General features: G+C 47.4%; 1 non-coding gene across 1 annotated transcript; it reads left to right on the top strand.

The window, feature by feature from the left end:
• The first annotated feature begins 7,028 nt into the window (after positions 1–7,028).
• Positions 7,029–7,100, top strand: TRNAE-CUC (transfer RNA glutamic acid (anticodon CUC)). Its single transcript has one exon. It is a non-coding gene; the product is annotated as a tRNA-Glu (tRNA).
• Positions 7,101–23,294: the final 16,194 nt, after the last annotated feature.

Below are 23,294 nucleotides of genomic sequence, written 5' to 3'. Positions count from 1 at the left end.
AAGATTTTTGCTTCCACCATGTGAATCATTTAGTCCTGTCCCTTCAAGTATATAAAGAGTGCGAGTAAGATTCTTACAATTTGAATGGAAGTGATTAATTAATCATGACTCACCAGAATGTTTCAAGTCGGTTTTGTTGCTGTATTTTCTCCGTTTCTAGATTTCCTCTTGGTTCTATGAACGTCGTAGTGTTCTCCTATTGCTGTGACAATATGTCCAATATTAATATACATTCTAGTTTTTTTCTAATTAATTAGATCTTCTCCCGAACTCTACAAGGCCTCCACAGTAGATTAGACGGTTGTGCTAAATCTGGGGTTACACCTGGCTGCATTTAGTGTTTATGCAAATGAAAGAGACATACACTGAGTTAATACGTTTAGCTTTTATTTCTATTCGATGTGAACCAGCCTTTTAGTGAAGCAAACCATCTTTGGTAAATTCGGCGTAAAATATGGTGTTGCTGCATTTCTCTAAATCAGCATATACTGCAAGACTGTGCGGTAACCCGGTTATCGCCTCATTCCCACACACACATTTCTATCACTACTGCTCTGCCCTAAATAAGTTATCTGCTCTCATGCACCTTTGGATGCACAACATTCAAACTGCGGTTCAGTGGCTCTGGTGAGAACAAGGATGCTCTGAGACCTTCCTGTCTGTGGGTGGAACACAGAACCCTCTAAAGATGTATGTGAGGGCTGGTGCTTGTGAGTCTGTGCACTTCTCTCGGGCCCTTCTGTGGACCCTAAGCCTTCTCCAGACGCCTCGGCCGCACTGGGTCACCACTATCTTTAGCGCCTTCATTCGCGGTCTGCGGTTCTATGCGATAATCTCCCCCAGGTTCCATGGCCTCAGAGTGGAGACGCTTCGGTCACTTCCAGCCTCACATTCCTGCCGGCTCTGGGACCTATAGGTTTCCGGGAACCCACCTTTGCGTCTCTCCAAGTTGCCAGCACCTAGGCGCTATGGCTTCAGATAAACAACGAGGCCCTGGTGCGGTAAAGCCCTCGTAACTCCAGCCCCTGCGCACACAGGGGTTCAGGCGGGGGGCAGAAACCACCTCCTGTAATGTAGTACGATGCCAGGCTGTAAGTACCTTCCCCCACAGACTCTCTGGAGACGTTCTGCTTGCAACTAGAACCTTTATTGCACTTAGTAAAACACCTATGGAGAGAGCGCCGGGCAACACGCTCCGATCGCGTCTCTCGTTCGCGCCGCTCTGCCTCGCGCATGCGCAGTAGCGTCCGACGTCCGCTACGCGCCTCTACGTCATTCCGTAGTGCGCGCGTCCACTAGACCGCGACACTACATATCTCCCCCTTTTCACACCTCTCACACAAAGTCCCCGACCCGGAGGTCAGTCCATTTCAAAGTCTCTGAACCTGGATGGTCTCACCACTGCTCTTCCCCCCCGGGTGTGTCTTACCGGAGTGGAATGTCCTTCTCGGCTTCCCTCTGTGACCAGGCCTCCGTCGGTACCTTTCGGAGTGCCCGGACTCTCTTTCTCTTTTACCTCGCCTTCTTCTCTCGTGGTCTCCACCAAGGGTCTTCTCCCTGAGTTGTCTCTCTCTCTCTCTTGCTCACCGCCCTTGTCCTCTCCGGGGCCTCCTTCGGATGAGTCTGTGTCCTTTATCACCCCCTCTGCCGGGGTTTCCCCTTCCGTGCACTCTCGGGGCCACTGTAAGATCTTGTTGCATTTGGCCATGCGCTCGTGTGACCACACGTTACCGTCACTGAGCAGTGCCGCCCGGTCATACACCTCTTCTACTCTGAGGGGTGGGGAGTATTTGCTTTCTCCTTTCCGCTTGAGGACAGCCAGCTTCACTCTGACCCACTCCCCCTTTTCCAACGCCGTATCTTTTGTCTTCTTGTGGCGGTTGTAGTGCTCCGTGTATATACGTTGTGCCTTCTGCAGGTTGTGCTGCACCACCGCTGGGGACCATTTGCTGGTGATGGTCTTCTCCTGCCATGCCACATTGTCTTTGGTAAAGGGTTGTCGTCCCCGTAAGATCTGGAAGGGACTGTACCCCGTTCCGGTGGGGGTGATGCGGTATGCCCATATCGTGCTGAGCACCTCCTTTTCCCAGTCTTTACCTCTTGTGATGGCCGCTTGTATGGAGCCCATCAGCACCCTGTTAAACCTCTCTACTTGTCCATTGCTGGATGGGTGGTAAATCGAGGTGTGTTTGAGTATTATGCCGTTCCTGTTCGCAAACGCGACCCACTTGTCGGAGGTGAATTGGGGGCCATTGTCGCTGATAATGCTCCTGGGTATGCCTTCCCGAAGGAACATCGCCTTGAGGAAGCGTAGGATCTCGTCCGTGTCCATGACCTCGTTGATGTGCACTTCTGGCCATTTCGAGTATTTATCCACTAGTACACATAGATATTTGGGGATGCCTTGGTCGTCCAGTATTGGTCCCAGGATATCTACTGCCACCTCTTCCCACGGGTTGCTGGGGTTAGTGAATGTCCCTAGGGGTGGTCTCATCGGTTTGAGAGTCTTGTCTGCCCCTTGGCATTGCGCGCAGTCCTTCACGTGTCTCTCGACATGCGTGTCCATTCCCGGCCACCAGTAAGTTTGTTTTGTTCTGGCCTTTGTCTTCACGATTCCCAGGTGGCCTTCGTGAAGTATGGCTAGCAGGGTAGGTACGATGTTCTCCGGCGGCACCACCCTGTCACCCCTGTAGACGAAAACTCCATCGTTGCCCACCGACAGCTCTTCTCTGACTTCGTAAAACTGCCTGATTTTTGGGCCTTGTCTCCTCCTGTCTGGCCATCCCCGCACAATGCACGCCTTGATTTCTTCCATGTCGGCATCTACCTCATATGCATCCTTCCAGTCCTGCCTACTGATGGCCTTTTCCGGATCGTCCGTCAGAGCCACCATCTCGTCGTCGTCTTCCCTGACGTTGGAAGCACAGTCCATCGCCGATGCCCTGCTGAGGTAGTCCGCTATTTTGTTCCTGGAGCCCGGGATGTACTCCACGTCGTACCTGTACTCCAGGAGTTTCAGTGTCATTTTCGCTATTCGGGGCGTGGCGCTGGCATGGCCATCCGATGTCAGTACTTTCACGAGAGGCTTGTGATCTGTCTTCACCTGGAATCTGGTCCCCCACAGGAACTGACGGTACTTCGCCATGGCCCACGCTACCGCTAGCATCTCTTTCTCTATCACGCTGAACTTTTGTTCCGATGCTGTCAGCGTCCGGGACGCGAAGCTGATCGTCTCCGTTCCGCCTTCTGGTCTTTCCTGCATGAGCACGGCTCCCAGCCCCTTTTCACTCGCGTCCGTCATCAATATCGACCGCCCCTGGGGATCGAATCCTTGCAGCGGGATCGCTCCGCCAATCTCCCTTTTCACTGTGTCGAACTCTTCTTGCGTCTCCTCCGTCCATCTGAACGCCGTCTTGTCCCTCGTGAGCTGCCTCATGTGGTGGGTTTTCGTGGCAAAGTGGTGGACGAATTTACTGTAGTACTCTGCCATCCCTAGAAACGACCGTACTTCCTCCTTGGACGTGGGTGGTGGTGCTTCGCAGATGGCTTTTACGTTCCCTCTCTTCGGCGTTATTCCTTGTGCCCCTATCTCGTGTCCCAGGTAGGTGACAGACGTCATCCCAAAATGGCACTTCTCCCACTCTGCTGTGAGGCCCTTCTCCTCCAGGATCTTCAGTACTGACGACAGTTTCCTGTCGTGGTCCTCCTGCTCCGTCCCCATCACTAAGATGTCGTCCTGAAAGTATTGCACTCCCTCAATGTCCTTGAATAGACGGGCCATCAGCTTCTGGAACACCGCCGCTGCTGAGGCGAGGCCGAAGGGCATGCGGCAGAATTGGTAGCAGCCGAACGGCGTGATGAACGATGTCAACTTTTTGCTTGTCGGATGTAGTGCTACTTGATGGTACGCTGATTGCAAGTCTATGGTGGAGAACCATTTCACTCCTTTCGTGCGGGCCAACATCTCCTCAATGCGTGGCAAGGGGAACCTCTCCACCACTATGCACTTGTTCAACTCCCTGAGGTCCACACAGAGGCGCACTTTGCCTGACGGTTTCATGGCCACCACCAAGGGAGCCAACCACTCCGCACTGTCAATGGGCTCAATGATTCCTCCTTCTTCCAGTCGGAGGAGCTCCTGTTGCACCGCTTCCCTAACGGCAATCGGGATATTCCGTACCTTGTGCGCAACTGGCCGGGCATTGTCTTTGAGAACGATTTTGTGGGAGAACTTCTCCAGCCTCCCTATCTTCCCGCCGAAGACTTTCGGGTGCCCGCTCCGCCATTTTCCTGCTGTCGACTCCTCTCCGTCCAGCGTCGCCAGCACTTGGGTGTCCCCTCCTGCGTTCAGCTGTATTCCCAACACTCCCTGGTCCATCCAGCCCAGGACTGACGGTCCTTTCTCCGCGACGTACAGCTTGCAGATCGCACTCCTCTCCTTGAACTGGAACTTCATAGTCTTGAACCCTACCATCGGGATTGGGTCCCCTGTGTATGTGACAGGTCGAATGTCGGGGGGTTCTAGGTGTGCTCCCCACGTGGGTCTGAACTTCTCGCTCCATACTGAACGTTGAATGATGGTGTAAGGAGATCCTGAGTCCGCCACGATGGTGATGGGTATGCCTCCTACTATCATGTCGCATTGGGGCTTGCGCGATCTTCTCTCCTCTATGCCCAGTACCTGGTCTTCAATACACAGGACTTCCTCGTCTTCTTCACGGCCTTCTGCTTCTTCCCCCTCGTCCTGTGCCACGAACTTTACCGCCTGCTGTCTTCCTTTCCTGCGGCAAACCTTTTCGTAATGGCCGACTAGGCCACAGAACGCGCAATTGGCTCTGAACGCGGGACACCGTTTGTCGTGCGCTGCATGATTCGAGCTGCCGCACCTGTAGCATTTCATGGCCTCGCCTTTGCTCTGTTTCCATGTCGGTCCGGGTCTTGGTTTCCCTGTGGCCGCTCCTCTGTACTCTCCCGTCGTTTGTTTCCCCCGCGCCTGGTGGTCCGCGTCGTCTACTTTGTTGACTGTGAGTCTGGGGGCCTGTTCTCTTTTGGCTGCTTCCGCACAGCGTTTCGTTAGCTCCGCTCTCTTCACTATGGCGATCACTTCATTCAGCGTTGCATCTCCATTCGCCCATAGTTTATCCTGTACTGACTTGCTCGTCGTGTGCATGACGATCTGGTCCTTGATGAACTCGTCCTGCAGTCCGCCATACCTGCATGTCATCGCCAGCTTCCGCAGCGCCGCCACGTAGTCATCCACAGATTCCCCCGCCTCTTGCTTCCTCTGCTGGAAGTTATAGCGGTCGATGGAGGTGCACACTGCTGGTCGGTAGTGGTTGTCTAAATCTTCTATGGCGTGGGTGAACACGTCTGTGTCTCCTGCTGGTCTGGTGATCGGTGTGAGATTTTGGAACACTCGTATCCCTTCTGGTCCTAGGTTGTGTAGGAGTATCCTCTTCCTCCTGGCGCTGGAGAACGCCTCCTCGTTCTCGTCTTCTAGCGCTTCCAGGTAGTTTCTGAAGTACTCCCTCCAGTCTTCCCACTTCATTATGGGTTCTCCCGGGCGTGGTAGGAAAGGTATCGGCGTCGTCAGGGTCGCTGACTGTGCACTCATTTTTGCGTCCACTTGCTTCCTTGGGCTACCTGGTGCGTCCGTCCCCACTCCCCTGCTTCGGGTACCTGGGACTGCGTTCGAGCCGGCTGCTCCGTCGTCCCCTGTCTCCGCCAGGATCTCTTCTGCGGTTCCGCCGTCCGTCCTCGATATCCCCTACCACGTGGCTGGCTCTTCGTTGCCCACGTGCCACTCTCCGGCTTCTATCTGCCTCTGCCGCGCTCTCCCGGTGTGTAGGTGTCTGCTGTATAGCTTCTCCAGTCGCTCACCGCGTATGGTGGTGTCTCTCCTGGTGGGCTTCTCTCTGATGCAGGTTAGGGGGGGGGGCACCTTCCGCCTGTTGCACCTGGGGTTCTTCTTGTCCCAGTCTCGTCGCCACTGTAATGTAGTACGATGCCAGGCTGTAAGTACCTTCCCCCACAGACTCTCTGGAGACGTTCTGCTTGCAACTAGAACCTTTATTGCACTTAGTAAAACACCTATGGAGAGAGCGCCGGGCAACACGCTCCGATCGCGTCTCTCGTTCGCGCCGCTCTGCCTCGCGCATGCGCAGTAGCGTCCGACGTCCGCTACGCGCCTCTACGTCATTCCGTAGTGCGCGCGTCCACTAGACCGCGACACTACACCTCCCCACTTTTAATCAGGACCATAGTATGCCACCATCCACAATCACCAAAATGTTACATTTCATACCATTTCATTTCTGCCTCCCATACTGTAGGTCTTCTACTGACAGAAAAAAACAGAGGAAATTAATCACTGCTCAGGAAAAACTTTCTCCCCTCCGTACCACGAAGAGCCCCCTCTGCTCCTCAAATGCTCCTCTATTCTTCTTGGGGGGCTTCTAGGCAGGTACAAGGTGTCTAGCTGTCCTTGTCTCCTAGCAAGCTGTCCTTGTCTCCTAGCAAGGAGCGAGGTCCTTGGAGACCTTCTAGAAGCTCCCGTCCCCCGTGCTGGAGCTGCTGTCATGGAGGGAGCATGCGTTGTGTTTGATTCGATGCCCCACCCTCACCCCTTTCTTCAATGAGGGGCGAGAAGGGGGGTCTCCTCGGCTGCTCTAAGTCCACCGGCACTAGGCCCGGGGTGCATTAATAGGGCGCCCTGCCATGTTTGGGAGCAGAGCATCCTCAGCTGCTGTGAGGGGCCGCCCATGTGTGACGTCGCTGCTGCCCTTGTGGTTGTAAAGTGCATTGAGAAGTCTAACAAGTGTGGAAAAGAGCCTGTTGTTTGTAAGTGGGTAAAGTGAGGGGGGTGTGTAGGGATCAGTGCCTGGTCCTGTGAGAAGGACATTTGGTGGCGTGGTGCGCGTGTTATTTAAAAATAACGTCTAAGATGGTGTGGGCTACGGCGAAGCCGTCACGCTGACTTACAATAGTGGTGACGATGCTGTATAGTGGTGACGATGCTGTATCAGTCCTCCCTGGTGGTCTAGTGGTTAGGATTCGGCGCTCTCACCGCCGCGGCCCGGGTTCGATTCCCGGTCAGGGAAGCTTCTTTTATCCATATCTACCGTGTCCACTCATTTGCCTTTACTTTAATGTCAGGGTGTTATGCTCATTACTAATGTGACCATTTTATGTTCTTTACTCGTTTTCCAATTCTTCCTTTCGAACAATTCTCAGTCATTAAGTATCTACTCCCCAAATCGAACAGCTTCTACCGGCAACAGGACTACAATTTTTTGACTACAAGGGCAGGCTCATTTGATCTCTTCCTACTCCAAACCTCCCCGCAGTCTGCATTGCTTTTCGGATTTAGTGGTAACGCTAGCATTTGCATCCTCATTTCACTAGACCTTCCGCATCATCCATTTTTATTGTCGCCTATGTATTTCTCTTGTTTTTATTCCTTCATTTGCCTATTGTTCAACGGGCCTCTTTTCTTTATTCCGGAGGGCCTCAAAGAGGGCTTCAAACCGCTCCTGAATATCCATTTAAAATGACTTTATGGCTAAGCATCATAGTCGCCCAAGTATCCCACTTTCACTTGTGGTCCAACTTGGTGTTTTTAGAAGGAAGCCCTTAAAAAAAATCTAGGATGAGACAAAAGATTTCTTTTAGCTTTTTTCTTTTTTGTATTACTTCTATAATTGCAGAGTTACCCAACCTGCCCTCCATCCATTTCTACCCATCCCTCCCTCCCTCATTCCTTTCTCCCTCCTCCTGTTGACTCCCCTTTCTTTTCCTTTCTCTTCTTGCCTTTTTCTCATCCTCTTCCCCTTTTCCGTTCCCTTCATCTCCCCTTACTTTTTTCTTCACTCCCATTTTCTTTTCTTCACCTATACTGTCAATTTCTCCCTCATTCCCTTCCATCATTTCACTTTTCTTAACTCCTTATTTCCTGTCTTTAAAACCTCACAGCTCGAGCCACCTTCTCACCTAGACGGATTTTGACCTGTGCTCCTAGTCAAGTTTCCCTGCAGCTGTCTACAGAGATGAACTCCCACTCATCTCCTTTGAGTGTCATTGTGAGGGGTGTTCAGTGGGTTCCCTCTCCACCCTTACAGGTGATGATGCATCCAACATGTGCCTCTAATTCCGAGCAGACGTCTCGTGGTCCAGGAGGTGTGGGTGCAAGAATGTATCAGGTATGTCTGCAGCATCATCTATTGCATGTTTTATTAGTTCAGGCCAAACATCTTGTTTCTATGTTTGAGAAAAGTACATTCTTTAAACTGCCCTGAACCACCGTGTGTAGGATCAGCTTCCATCTCGCTGATGCCCTTGAAGTTCTAAAGTACAACCAGTGCTTTATTACTCTCCAGTACTGAGTACCTGAGAGTGCTTAATTTGTAAGCAAATAAGTCAGTCAGTCAGTCAAGAAAACTTTATTTCAGCTATGCAGCCATAAAAGCACGAATGATTATAGCATTACATGTATTACAAAAACTTATAATACACGACAATTATACACCTAAACATAATACTAAATGTCATTAATACTGGGAGAGATGGTATATTACACATTTTTTAAAGTATTTTCCAACCCCACTACTACTCATCACCCCGTAGTTAACAACCTTAGGTGTCAGCCTTTACCAGGTATTCTATGTACACAATTTAAAAGCGTTAAAAACATTTACAATATATACATTTTAAAAGTAATAACATTATAAAATAGCTTAGCAGAAAAAGTCAGAGCAATTATTCTAGTTGGGAGAATGTGCAAACATTAGCTCAGCAGCATAATTATTAGGAGAACACAATTGAATTATTTCTGAGCTTGTTTTTGTTTATAATGCCTCTGCGTATACACCACATCGCAAATAAAAATCTAGAGGTGGCAAATACAAATAGTGGGTGTGTCTCATATTTTAATAGCCTAAAGGCCTCAGTGTGGTCTCTAATCCCCTCATTTCTGCAAAGCGGGAGCAGCCACTTAGACCATGACCTTCTATAGGCAGGGCAGAAGAATAGAACATGGAGTTCTATTTCATCGGTCAAAGTGCACCCAGGGCAGTCTAATTTAATGGTTCCCTTCCATTTATTTGTAAATGCTCGGAGTGGGAGCACCCCATGTCTAAATTACAGAAACAGTTTCTTTGCCATAAGAGGTTGAATGCTATCCAGAGCCAACTCTAACTTGTATTGCTGTTTGACATCCAGAAACCCGGAGGTCAGACTGCATGAGTTGATGCTCTGCGACAGTTGGGCAAATGTATGTTCTATATAGGCGAGGAATAGGTACTTTTTAGGAATGGAGGGGCAGGTCGCTTCGGGTGCTAACCACATGTTTGCCCTCCCCAGTGCGTGACATGTGTTCCTAATGTGGGACAGCCAAGGAATATTCCCTGCTCCTAAAATGGACATAACATCCTTCAATTCCTCCCTATAGTTTTGTAGCTCAGGCGTGCTCCATAGACGGCGCCAAAATAAAAGTGATCGGGAAGCAATTATATCAGCAATGGGGCCAATACCCAAATCCATCCTTAAAGGTGAAAAGGGGGTGCTCTTAGGAAGACCCAACAGCTGCCTAAGGAAGGTGTTCTCTGTTATAGATAATGTAGTGGACGGGCAATGGCCCCAAAGTTCTGCTCCATATAATGACGCTCTCCTTGCCTGGATTTTATATATTTCTGCAGCTGGGCCTACCACTTTTTGGGTGCAGTTTTTATGTACTTTTAGAATGCCCCCTATGGACTGAATCAATTTTAAATTAGCTTTCTTTACTTGGGTCCCCCAGTCCATTTTATCATTAAGTGTGAGGCCCAAATAATCGAAGATGGACACCCTCTCTAGAGACCTGCCTTCTATTTGGGGGTGTGGGCAATCACTAGTATTAGCATGGAAGACCATATATTTTGTTTTTTGGAGGTTTATCTCCAGATCCCTCTTCCTTCAGAATAGACAGAACTCCTCCAGTACCCGCTGCATCCCCATGGAGGACTTAGACAGTAGCAGCGTATCGTCAGCGAGCATTAAAGCTGGTATTTTGCGGTTCGCTAACCTCGGTGAATCTATATCTTTTACTGCCAGTAGAGTTTCAATTAAACCATTTAAAAAGAGGGAGAACAGGGTCGGGGCTAACACACATCCCTGTCTCACCCCTTTCTCTACAGGGAAGGGAGCTGTCAATTCCCCTTTCTTATCATATCTTATTCTCGCATACGTATCCTGGTGTAAGCACTTCAACTGATGGCATAAATATGCTGGTACTCCCATGTCGTGGAGTAGGCCCCATAGCTGATCACGCTGCACCATATCGAATGCGGATTTAAGATCCACGAAGGTTAGATAAAGACTGCCACCATCCAAGGTTACGGTTTTCCAATGGATCAATTGCAATCTAAAGATCTGGTCGATAGTTGAGATTTTAGACCTAAAACCAGCTTGTAAAGGTGTTAATACGTTCTTATCATCCATCCATGATTGCAAACGGCCCAGGAGAACACGGGCAAATATCTTTTGAGTGACATCAATAAGACTTATTGGGCTATAATTTGCCGGATTGAGCGGGGTACCTTTTTTATAGATAGGAATGATTTCTGCTCCTGACCAGGTCGGGGGCAACGCCATACCTTGAAGGATGACGTTAAATAATGCCCTTAAGTAAGGTGCCCACACTACTTGTTTGTTTCTAAATAGGTCACCAGGAATTCTATCCAGCCCTGGTGCCTTACTTGGAAGCAATTTGCCCAGTGCCACTGTAACCTCTTTCATTGTGCAAAGAGGTGCACTAATATTTGGGAGGGTTTTATCTCTTGTTGATTCCCTGACAGCTACAGCTCCATCTGGGGCCTTTGAGTATAAAGCTTTAAAATGGGATCTCCAGACTTCTTCCCCCAAGTTTGCTTCAATTGGTGAGTTGCCTTCGGATTTTGCGGTTTTCACTAGATTCCAAAAGCCTCTCGTATCTCTGTTGTCTAAAGCTTTCTTAATTGCTTCCCATTTGCCTATCTCCCACATTGCTTTAGCTTCAGCTAGTGATTTCTTATACTGTGCCCTGGTTTCTTTAATACGTAGGCTGTCATTCACCTTAATCCCGAGTAATAAAGCGTGCTTGGCTTCCCTGCACGCTTTATTATACCAGGGGTGTTTGGGTTTAGGGTCGGAACTACTATTATTTTCGCCAATATAAAAAAAGTCTGTCAGATTTAAAAACATATCCTGGTGGTTCTAACCTTGTGCCAGCTGAGATTCAGAACCCCGAAAGTCTTCAGACACTCGGAATGCGGTTTCTATGAAGGGAATAATTTGTTTATACAAAGTGGCCACTTTTTCTATCGATTGTGCAAATGTTCCCCAGCGTACTCTTCTACCTCCTTCGGTTGCGATTACATTTGGGACAGGTTGTGTGGGTGTACTCAGCTCTTCCTTGGGCTGCGGGAGATCTACTTCTAACACCAATGGGTTATGGTCACTTTCACAACGGAGTTTAACCGAGAAGTCTGTAGTTCTATGCCATAACTCAACATCTACCAAGATGTAATCAATTTTAGATGCCTGTCCCAGCTTATTAAAAGTAAAATGACCCGGACTGTCAGAGGAGAATCGACCATTGCATGCCCTAAGTGAGTGGCTAAGTGTAAGTGAGTTCTTCTGCAGAACTAAAGGGGTCCAACCCCTTACTGGGTAAATGTTACAATCTGGAATTGACCAAACCGAATCTTCCTCACTTGTAATGGTAGTAGTTATGCCATTTAGGGGTTCAAAATGACAATTGAAGTCCCCTCCAATGATTTCATGTGTAGACTCGGGTAGAGTATATAGGAAAGTGGCCAAACAATCTAAGGTCTGTGAGGTTTGCCCCTGCCTCACTGGACGAGAGTAAGTATTAATAATCGCAATCTTCAGAGTGTTATGAAAAGAAAGGAGGATACACAGGATATCAGGGGAAAGAATGTCTATCATTTTATTATTGCAACACAGATGTATGCCGACCCAAATACAAAGGCCCCCTGATGTTCCCCCCTGAGCCCCTGGACGGCTGGGGCACAATATGCAACATATCCCACTCTGTGCAAATCTGACCTTGACCATGTTTCATGGAAGAGGCATAACTCGTGGCAGTCTATATAGTCTCCCCAATCTGGGAGATCCATTTTTTAGCTAAGACCTGCTATATTCCAGGATAGAATCTTGGTACTCTGTGTTTCTTCCAAAGTTACAGTCTGAGTGTACAAACGACACCCATCCTGTTGTGTTACTTGGTACAAAGTTTTAGCCTGGTCATGGGTCCCTGCCTCATCCTGTGGGGTGCAGCCATAATCCCCAGGTGTCCTAACCGAGACACTAGGGGTACTAGCTGCTGATATAGCCTCATAGATGTCCTCATAGCGTTGATCACTATTTTCAAATCTTTCACAGTTTTGGGGCTCAACTGGCTGCTTGTTAGTGTAGGTCAAATTATTACGGGTGGGATTTAGTCAATCAACCAGATCCAGGGGACTAAATCTATTATTGACGGGGATGTTAAAAGACATAATGTTTTCACAACCCCGGCCCATGTTTAGCAAATTTCCACTCTGAGCTCTCAGTTCCCACTTTTTGTACACACTTCCCACTCTGTCTATCAAGGGACTAGGGGGGTAGAAATAGCCCAGGGAAAGTGTCTGAATGCCACTTGTCTCTCTGGAGGATCCCCATCCAAGGATATGTTGGACCACCCTGCTGTCTCTAAAGTTAATCAGGACACAATCCCCAAGTATTTCTTTTTGCCTCTGCCCCAACCAGCTAACACTGCGTGTGAATAGGATTTCTCTATGTATTAAATAGGGGAGTGATCTGTTCTTGTTCAACCAATAAGTGATTTTGTTTTTCAATTCAGAATATGACTCCCCTCGACCTATTTCCAGCTCTGGTACTCTAGCTAAGATGACAACTTAAGGAGTGGAAGCTGGGGGCAAATCTATACTGGGCAATGTAGAGTTTATTTCCCTTGACTTGGATTGAAATAAATTCCCGGTGTCTGCTTCATGGGGTCTTTGTGGCTGTTGTTCAGTTGGCGAACCTGAAATAGTTGCCATAGCCCGAGGCCTGTGGGCATTGTCTGAGAAATGAAACGCCCTATGTTGGAGAATAACTGGGGCCTGATTTTGTTGGGCTCGACAATTAGTCCCAGTGAGCACGTTCATTGGCGCAATTAGTTTTTGCCCTTCAGTGGGGGGTTCTAGAGTACAAACAGGTGAAGTTACCTGATTTCGTTGAAAGGCAGTGTCCCGGTTTGGGGACTTAATGGATTCAATAGTATGCAAAATGGCATCAATTTTACTCCCCCATGAATCTATCAATGTGGTCAGTTTATCAATACGTCTCATTGCAGCTTCAAGTTCAGATTTTATAAGCTGTTCGTAGTGTGCTTTGAGCTCCGTTACCAAGTGTGATACCCATCCCGGAGGCTCCGAAGTTTTGTTTCTACTTTCATCAGCATCATGTCCCCCTAGCAGTTGGTTTGGCACCACCCCGGGGGTATGTTTCGCATTTTTCCCTCCCTTGTGTTCTTTTTGCTTCCGAGATGGTCCTTTCCCTTTTGCCCCCCCCCCACCCGTATCAGACTTACTAACATTTTCCAAAACAATGATTTCTTGTACAGATGACAATTCTGGAGTGGCGGGGACAGCTAATGGTTGGGGAGAGTAGAGTGCTTCTGACTCCATAATTGATGACGTACTTGGAAGCATTGGTGTTAAAGAGAGTTGTCTCTCAGTGCGTTCTATTTCACTGGCGACAGCTCCTATTGCCTGTTGCAACATTTTGTCAATAGCAGTCCGTTGGGCAATGGGGGTTCGCATAGAAGCTTTCTGCCTATTAGTTGGCCTTGTGAGCGGTGGGTTACTTTTCCCCATAGTTATTTGCTATCTAGGCCTCCCTAATCCACAACAAGACTAACTAATATTAGTCGAATGAGTAGGAGAGGCGTTCACCCCGCAGAATAATTTAGAATCTATTGTTTTTCGCAGTACAGCCCCCAAATGCTGTCCCTAATACAACACTGCTCTATAGGAGCTAGTACACAGACATTAAGGCTCACATAAAACAGAATACAACAGACTCGGACGGGCCTGCCCTTGGCCCGGACTGCGTCCCGAAGCGCGTCCCGTGCCACGGGGGTAGAGGCTGCTCTATAAGAGCATTGGCCACGCCTCCCCCTCACTCGCGGCAGCTGTGGGCTGAAGCAGAGCACTCTGGGAGTTGTAGTCCTCCCCAGAGTGTGCAGAGCAGGCAGTGCTGGAGTGTCCGCACAGCCCCTGGGACCCTCGTCCCACCAGGGGTCAAGACGTAGCAGATGCGGCGTTGCGGGCAGCCAAAGGACAGCAAAATCTGCAAGCAGGTAACATAATCCCCCCAACTGGTATTAAGGCAAATGCATTTGCGAGTGCCTCATTTCGATTTCTTTCCCTTTTTTTTGTTTTGTTATTGTCCAGGGCGTCGCAACCGCATGAGAGTCCTTCACTAGCGCACGGGGCGCGGGGTGTGGCTGGGCCCTATCCTCAGTGCCCCAGGCTCGACCACGCGGTGGTGGGAGCGAGGCTCACAGCCAGGACGGGCGCGTGAGTGCTGTGCAGGGCGGATCTCACCTGCTTTCACGCAGCACTGCCGGCAGTCCCGCTAGGCCGCATCCGCCCACCGCAGGGCTCCGATGGCTGAAGGTGACAAGCGCCGGCCTCACAATGCGGGGTGGGCACCCGCTGGGCGGCGCGCTTCACCGGCGCAGATCTTCTGAGCGGGGTGCCACCCACTGGGTGGCACGCTCCTCCGGCATGGATCTTCTGAGCGGGGTGGGTACCCGCAGGACAGCGCACCTCTCGCGGCCGTGTGACAGAGCGGGGTGGGCTCCCGCTGGACAGCACTCATCCGTGCCTCCTCCGGTGCAGCAGAGTAGCCCGTTGACGGCGGAGAGTACAAGCAAATAAGTGCCGGGGCTCTTGTGAAGAGGCCCCTACAGCGTACGCCACACATTGCTCCTGCCATGCTGCCAATGCTAGTAACAACACAACTAATAACCACCACACTCCTGCAAGTGTCTCAATTCAGACTATTTCAGGCTTCTTAAGCTATAAGAATGGCTTGGGCAATGTATATTGAATTAATAATTACCTGTTGTTGTAGTCATCTCTAAATTAGCCAGACAGCGCCAACTTGTGGCAGACTGTCACAAGCGCTGGTGGTGACATTTAAGAGCCGGTGCCGAAAACAGGAAACCACCGGCTTAAATTAAGTACTGGTACCTCACACTTCTTCAATTTCAGCACTCCTGCAATACATTTAATGGGAGAATACCAGCACTAAGCAGGAGAAAACAGGCACTCTAAAGAGTGAGTGCCCACACTTCTATATTTCCGTCTAAGGCACTTATAAAACAATTGTGGCCCTGACTCCCATACACACTTTAGCAGCCGCACTATCAGGGGCCGTATTATGCATTGTGATTGTTTGCGCCAGTGCTTAATTTGCAAAATATGAAGTGCCAGGGCTCTGACCAGGAGGCCACTGCAGCATGCACCACCCATCGCCCTTGTCATCGCTGCCAAAACAACTACTAACCATCTCTCTCGCATGTAAATGCGACAGTTCAGATTATTCCAGGTCCCCAAAGCTAAAGGAATGGCCGTGGAGGCAGGTATTAGCAATTTTAACGTATATTGTATTTCTAAACCACCGTTATTCTGCTCATCTCTAAAAATCAGATGAGCAGCGCCACCATATGGTAGACTGTTCAAAGTATGGTGTCGACAATTAGGTGCCGGGGCTGAGCCCTGGAAACCAATTAAGCGCCGGTGCTTAGCACTGGAAAGCCCCAGCTTAAATTAAGCACTGGTTTGGGCCTGGCGCACCTTTTCAAAGGTGCGCCTGGCGCAAACAATCACAATGCTCCCCATTATGATGTATATGCTGACCTCAGGGCAGCCGCGAGCTCGCTCTGCCCCCGGGCTGCGCCTTCATGTGAAAACACAGATCAGCTGCTCTGTGTTTTCACAGGCAGGCGGCACCCGCCTGCACTTTCAAAGGGGATTAAAGATCACCTTGCAGGCGAGTGCAGTCAGTGACTGCACCCGCCTGCAAGGGGATGTCTGGGGCGTCCAGGGGACCCCCTTTGCCCCCTGCAGAGGGCTGCTGTCAGCATTGACAGTGCGTAATTTTTTTAATGGCTCACTGTCAGTGCGCCTACTGAGGGCCTCTTTGACTCTGCACCCGCGTCTGTAATATGGCACGGAGTCAAAGAAATCTCCTCATTTGCATAGGACTCGCCCTAAGGCAAATAAGGCAACAACCTCTGTTGATAGCGCTGGCGCTTTATGCATACAAGCGCTTTCGGTATTATAAAAGGGACTCAGAAGCGTCTGTGCCCCTTCTATAATACCAAAGTTCCCCGGGGCGCGTAAAGTGGGCGCAAACGCCCGTTGCGCCCCGGGGCACTTAATGTTATACGCCCCCTGGTATGTGGCTTGGGATTTGCGCCGTCGCACGCGATGCGTAGGCAGGGTAAAACCAGCTATTTGAGATTGTAAAGTGTATGTCGAATTCTGTGATTTTGTAGGGTGTCTTAAAAGTACGGGGTTTACAGTTGTTGAAAGCGAGATTGTTAGTAGAGTGGAACTCAAACCTGTTCACACATGGAAAGAAATACCGGTATTTGTGAAGCGCAAACAACTACCCCTAAGGGTGTAAAGGCGCTGGGGGCCGTCAGCAAGATTAAGTGAGCTATTGCCCAGAGTCACATGGTGCTGGGCTGAGCTGCCGCTGTCGATCGAACCGGTGTTTCGGAGTCAGCCGCCCTGGCCGCTGCGCCACACCTCAAGTGTACCCTTTTAGCACTTGACTCTGAGTAGCGAGTCAGAGCAGTGCTCTGCTGACTCAGGTGCATGTTGTGGTGTCGACTCAAAAATCAATCAAGCCAATCGCAATAGATGATACATCGTTGTCCAGACATTGCTTTTAATCTAAAAGTTTCCTTCATTTAACCAGGATAGACAACAAAATACTACTCATGTAGAGGCCAGGAATAGTACACAATATTATCAGTGTGGAATTGTAGGGGCTTGCAGTCAGTCTTAAGTGAAGACTGCTCCTATTTATTTTTCATGTGGTGGTAAAAAAATAGTATGACGCATTAAGCTGCCCCAAAGGTTTATAGTGTGGGGAAGAAGGTTTCGGAGGGGGTAGGGGTAGTGCAATCTCCTTTCAATGTGAAATATTTTCTCGCTGAACAAAAAAAGGCGCTCTATAATATCACTATTTTATCAGTTAACCGTTTTTGTCAGTTTACAATTACTTATTTTTCTGAATTTTCAATATTTCCAAATTTCCAAAATTATATTAGGGATAAATTACCCCCTGTCATAGATTATAAGGATATTGCAAGTCACTGAGAAGTTCCATAGCCATATAGAGGGATGAGGCTAAAGGCCAAGTTCTTTTATTAGTTTATGAAACACCGAAGTGAATTGCAATATCCTTATCATGTACGGCAGGGTGTACTTTATCCCATATAATACATGGTCACACCATCACTTTCCCCAGAAAAGCACGTAAAAACCTTTGGGTGTAGCTCTTTTATATGAATTAGCATGCATGTTTGTAAACATGGAGAATAAAAATAGAGCCTCTAGTGCAAAATTAAGCACATCAAAAACCTGTCAGATATTTCTTGCAAAAAGTATTAGAAACAGTACAATACACGTAAAAAAAAACTGTGGTACCTTGTAGAACATGCAGAAAGATTCTAACTTTTCTATAATTATCTAAGGAGTGCACAAAATAAACATGTTCTTTCTGTTTGTCACTATAAGCAAGAAAACTAGAGCAGAAGAAAAAAAAACATTTTATTTTGTTTAAACAGCTGCTATGTGATCTGACCTGCCTTTCACCCTGGCTGCTGGGTCTGGCAGCAGGCATTGGGACATGAGAACTCGACTGCAATAATTTATTACAGTTAAGTTCTGATGTCTTTTCTTTATAATCGGCAACTAGGTTCATCACAAGTTGCCGATAAAGAAAATGGAGATGTGCATTTATACAGGGATTGAAGAATCCAACGGATTAAGATGAAAATATTCAACGGTCTTCAAAAAGCCCTGACTTCCTCAGGAGAACATAAAAAAAAAAACATTTTAATCTATTCTAATCTACTCTCCAGCATGATCTAATCTTTGAGTCAAATTTTCCATGTAATCAGAAACCAAAGAATATAAGATTTCTTGAAATTATGGCCTGTGAAATGCAATAATTCCACAAAAAGCCATAATACGAGAGCCAGTGGAATACTCCAAAAAAGATACTGCTTCCATCCCAAAGTGGGATTGGAACCCACGACCAAAGAATCCCCTGGGCCAATGCCTGAATCTATATTTGATTACAGGTAAATATACTTTGGCCCGGAAGGGAACTATTCATACGGCTTTCATGGACCTATCGTCCGCTTTTGATTGCGTGGATAGGGGTAAACTATGGGACATCATGTTAAAGATGGGTGTCGAGCAAAACCTAATCCATCTATTGGCTGATTTGCATTCTGACACAAGAGCAAACGTTCGTTACACCCAAGATTTGAAAGTGACTGGGGACATAAGAATTAATCGGGGTGTTAGACAAGGCTGTATCTTGGCCCCATTCCTCTTTAACCTGTATATCAACGAGTTAGAGGACTACTTGTTGAGAACAGGTACGGATTATCCTTATGTATGTCTAAGAGGAGTTCCGGTTCTGCTTTATGCAGATGATGCCGTCCTGATTTCAAGGACAGCGAATGGTCTCCAGACACTTCTAAATTCATTTTATCTTTTTATGGAGTCTCTAGGCCTCAGTATTAATAACTCTAAGTCGTTTGTTATGAAAATTGGCCATGGTTCGCGAAAACCAAATTCCTTTACTATAAACGGGGAAAAAATTCCAACATCTAAAACTTTCTCATATCTCGGAATCCTTCTCGATGACCAATTATCTTGGGGCCCAGCAGTCCATAAAAAAAAGGACGAAATGACTCGTGTCAACGCAGCCATACTAGGATTTGCGAGAAAAATGGGCAATAGCCCGGTGGCGGCCTTGCTTAAATTATACCAAGCAAAGAGCATTGCTGTTGCCTGCTATGGCAGCGAACTCTGGGGCTATAGCCAGACGCGAGACCTAGAGGTCACAGAAAATAATTTTCTAAAGAAGATCCTAAGGCTGCCTAGGGGCACTGGAAACTTCTCGATTCACGAGGAGCTAGGTGTGCCCTTTCTAAGCGATAGACTAGCCGCAAATCCCATATTTTGTTGGTTGAACTCTTGGTTGAATAATGACATACCTCTTACCCACGATATATTAAGAGAAGCCTTAACCTGGGATGGTAGACTCAAGGTCCCATGGCTGAAATATATAAAAGATTGCCTTACTGAACTTGGACGGCCAGCCCTGTTTTTAACCCCATCCACTATAACAAAAGCTGATGTCACATTTGTGAAAAAAGCATTTGTTACAACCAGGTACTTTGCCCGGGAGGAGGCCGAGTTTGTGAAAGGCAGTGTCAGGAAACACGCCCTACTTAAAACATGCTTACATTTGGAACCATATCTTTCATGGCCTATATCTGGCTATGACCGTTTTTTGCTGACTAGGTTCCGCTTCGACCTGTTCCACCTCCTATTGGCAGTACCAAGAGGGTCCCATCGTGGACAAGTGCTACCTGCTTGCGGCTGCGACGGAAAGTCTCCGCAAGATTTGGAGCACTTTTTATTTTTTTGTTCTTATTATTCAGTACCTCGAAGGCTATACCTAAAGTCTTGTTTAAAGAAATTAAAATTTACACAGATTAAACCAGCACTTTATTTCCTTCAACTTTTGAACTGCGATTGTACTTTATATGTAAGCAGTTTTCTAAAACTAGATATTACTTTCAGGAAAAGTATGGAGGGATAATTATGTTGTTATTATTGTCCTATTCCCCAATGATTTTTAACTTTGTACAAATTATTTATATTCTTAACCTGTTTATCCTGCTTGTTGCCTTTACTCATATTGTTTACATAGTCTGCCTATCATACATAAGTATTGGACAGCCTTTTTAAACTTTTTTATGCAATTTATTTGTGAAATGTTTATTCATGTATTGTGCTTTTATGATTGTTAAATTTTACAATCGAATAAAGTTATTTGAACTTGAACTAGAATCCCCTGGGCTACAGACTGAGCAAGCATGGATTCCTTTTTGAAACAGTCTGCTGACAGATCATGTTTTATGGATGAAATTATTTTCTGGTTATTCTTGTGCTCTTTATTTGCAAGGGACTTCACATTTATAGATCCTTTATAGGACAAAGTGACAAGTAAAAGTATAAAATGAAAGTGGAATGTGTGAAAATTTCAGTTTAAGATTGCATGCATGGATCCCATTTCCTCTCACGTGCTGAAGAAGAAGAGCTTGACTATTTTGGTTAAGTTCCCATAAATTGTTATAAACAGACCATATTTGTAATCGAACTCAGATTTTTGGGCTCTTAATCTGCAATGTCCATGGCAATTACCAGATATATTAAAAAATTAAAACTACACTGTACTGCACCATATTTTACAAATACTACAGTGTATTTTCAATTTTTTACATATTTAATTCGTACATATTTAATTCTTTACGAAAAACTGTACAGAGAACCGCGTTAATACCTACAAATTACCATACGAATAAAAAAAATTGAAAACAAAAATCACAGTTCTCTGTGAAGTGCTGTAAAACTATATAGAAACATATAAATACATTTCTCGACCTATTATCACTTTAATAAAGGGGCGATAGGTAGGGCATAGCAATAAAACATACCACATATCTATAGTTAGGGCCCTAATCAAGAATGCAGCGAAACTCCTGAAAACAAAATGGCTGCCTTAAACATTTTGTAAAGACAGCCATTAGCCAATCACATATTGCTTTTTCATCAGCATGTACAGTGAAGTTACTGCAGTATACCGCTACATATCATATATCAAAGTAGGTCAACACTTATAACTTTAACACTACTTACACTATTTACGCCTCCTACCAAAAATTACTATTTACACTTCAAAATGTATATTCCTGCCACATTACATCTTTATCCATTCATCCACTTTCACGATACGTGTGATAGTACCACACTCCAATGTACTCCACTCCACCCTATGTGTCTCCACTGTGTGCTATTACACTTTGCCAGTCCACTCTACGTCACTCAACTATACTCCACTTTACTCTCAGCCACTGTACGCCATTCCAATGTACCCCATTCCACTCTACACCACTTCACTTTATGCCACTCCACTATATGCTATTCTACTGTATGCCAATGCAGTCTTCTTCACTCTACTCTAGACCACTCCACTGTATGGCACTCTACTATATGCTGTTCCACTCTACGCCACTCACTGTATGCTGTTCAATTGTATGCCACTACACTCTACTCACTCCTCTCCACTTCATTGTACTCTATTGTAAGCCATTCTACTGTATGCCATTCTACTTCAATCTATCTTACAACATTTTATACCACTGTGCTGTATGCTCTTCCGCTCTACACCACTACACTCTACTCCAATATATGCCACTCCACTCTACTCTACTCCACTACACAACACTTTACCTCAGTCTGTGGCACTGTACAACATTTCACTTTTCAACACTCCACTTGACACACTCCACTCCACGCTATGCAACTCCACTCTACTTCACTGTGTGCCACCGTATCACACTGCACTCCACTCTGTGCCCCTAGATTACCCAACCCTCTGGTCCACGCAATTCCACTCCACTCCACTGAACAAGACTATACTTCACAGCACTTTTAACCCCTTCAGTGCCCATGACGAGCTGGACTCGTCATGGGCTGCGGTGGCGCTGTGCCCATGACGAGTCCAGCTCGTCATGAACTCCGCCCGCTAATACAAAGCGCGGCACTGGGCGGGGAAAGGGGCGGGCATGCAAGGGGTTAAACACACTACAACACACCACTCCACTGTACTTTACAACACGCTGCTCCAATTTATAACACTTACGCCTGTCCACTCAAAAGCACTCCACGCCACTGTAGTATACAACATGCTACTGCAGTCTGACACTTTATTCCACTGTACGCTATGCCACTGCAATCTACAATGCCATACTATACAGCACTGTACTGAAGGACAGTCCGCTTGAAAAACACTGAACTCTACAATTTCAAACACATTTTTATTAAAAATCATTCAAATTCAATGAAAAAAAACAATGGTTAAACTCTTGTACAGTTAGGAAAACTTTGTTTATTCTTTGTATACAGACCAAATAAACTACACAAACATTAGAAATGCTAAAGTTATGCCAACCAGTGCCTTGCCATCACCCACAAGAGCACCCTCTGCCTCACCACCTCCAGCGAAACCTTCCCCTCTGCCGAACCCCTGCACTTCCAGATCCAGACCACCCCCAAAGCCACACTCCGAAGAACCCTCATGTACAGACATCCCTGCCCCCAAACACCCTTCGCCACCACCATCACCGACTTCATCGCACCCCACGCCATCACCTCAACAAACTACATACTCATTGCAGACCTGAACTTCCACCTTGACAACCTCAGCGACCCCCAACTCCACTATCCTTCATGACAACCTCGCCAGCATCGGACTTAAACAACTCGTCAACACACTGACCCACAGAGCAGGACACACCCTCAGCTCCATCTTCGCGGCAGGAAACAGCACACAATTCAGCCACACAACGCAGCCGCAATGGACCAACCACCACTGCGTACACTTCGCCATCAACAAATCCAAGGCACCCAACCCAGCCCCACGGCCACCATCAGGGAACTGGAGCAAGGTTACCGATGAGCAACTTAACTCCACCCTCACCCGAGACAACCACACCTGGGCACCCGACGCAAACGACGCAGCCAGAGAACTCCACACCTGGATCTCCGACTGCGCAGACAAGCTTGCCCCACTACGCAACCCCGACAGGCAACATCCCATGAAAGCCACCTGGTTCACCAACGCGCTCCAAGAAGCCAGACGCACCTGCAGACGCCTGGAGAAGAACTAGAAAAACACCAAGACAACCAAAAACCACACCACCTACAAGGACACCATGACGGATTACCACAACCAGATCAGAGCCACAAAGAGGAACTTCATCCACAACAAAATCCTGGCCTACTCCACCAACTCCAAGGAACTTTTCAGTGTCATTGAAGAATTCACCAACCCACACAGTGAAGCCACAGACATCAATCCATCCCAAGACCTCTGTGACAAGC

This window comes from Triturus cristatus, chromosome 4_1, assembly GCF_964204655.1.
Source record: "Triturus cristatus chromosome 4_1, aTriCri1.1, whole genome shotgun sequence".
In the NCBI taxonomy this organism is placed as follows: Eukaryota; Metazoa; Chordata; class Amphibia; order Caudata; family Salamandridae; genus Triturus; species Triturus cristatus.
Note: the sequence above shows the minus strand (reverse complement) of the source record. Positions and strands in the feature narration are given on the sequence as shown.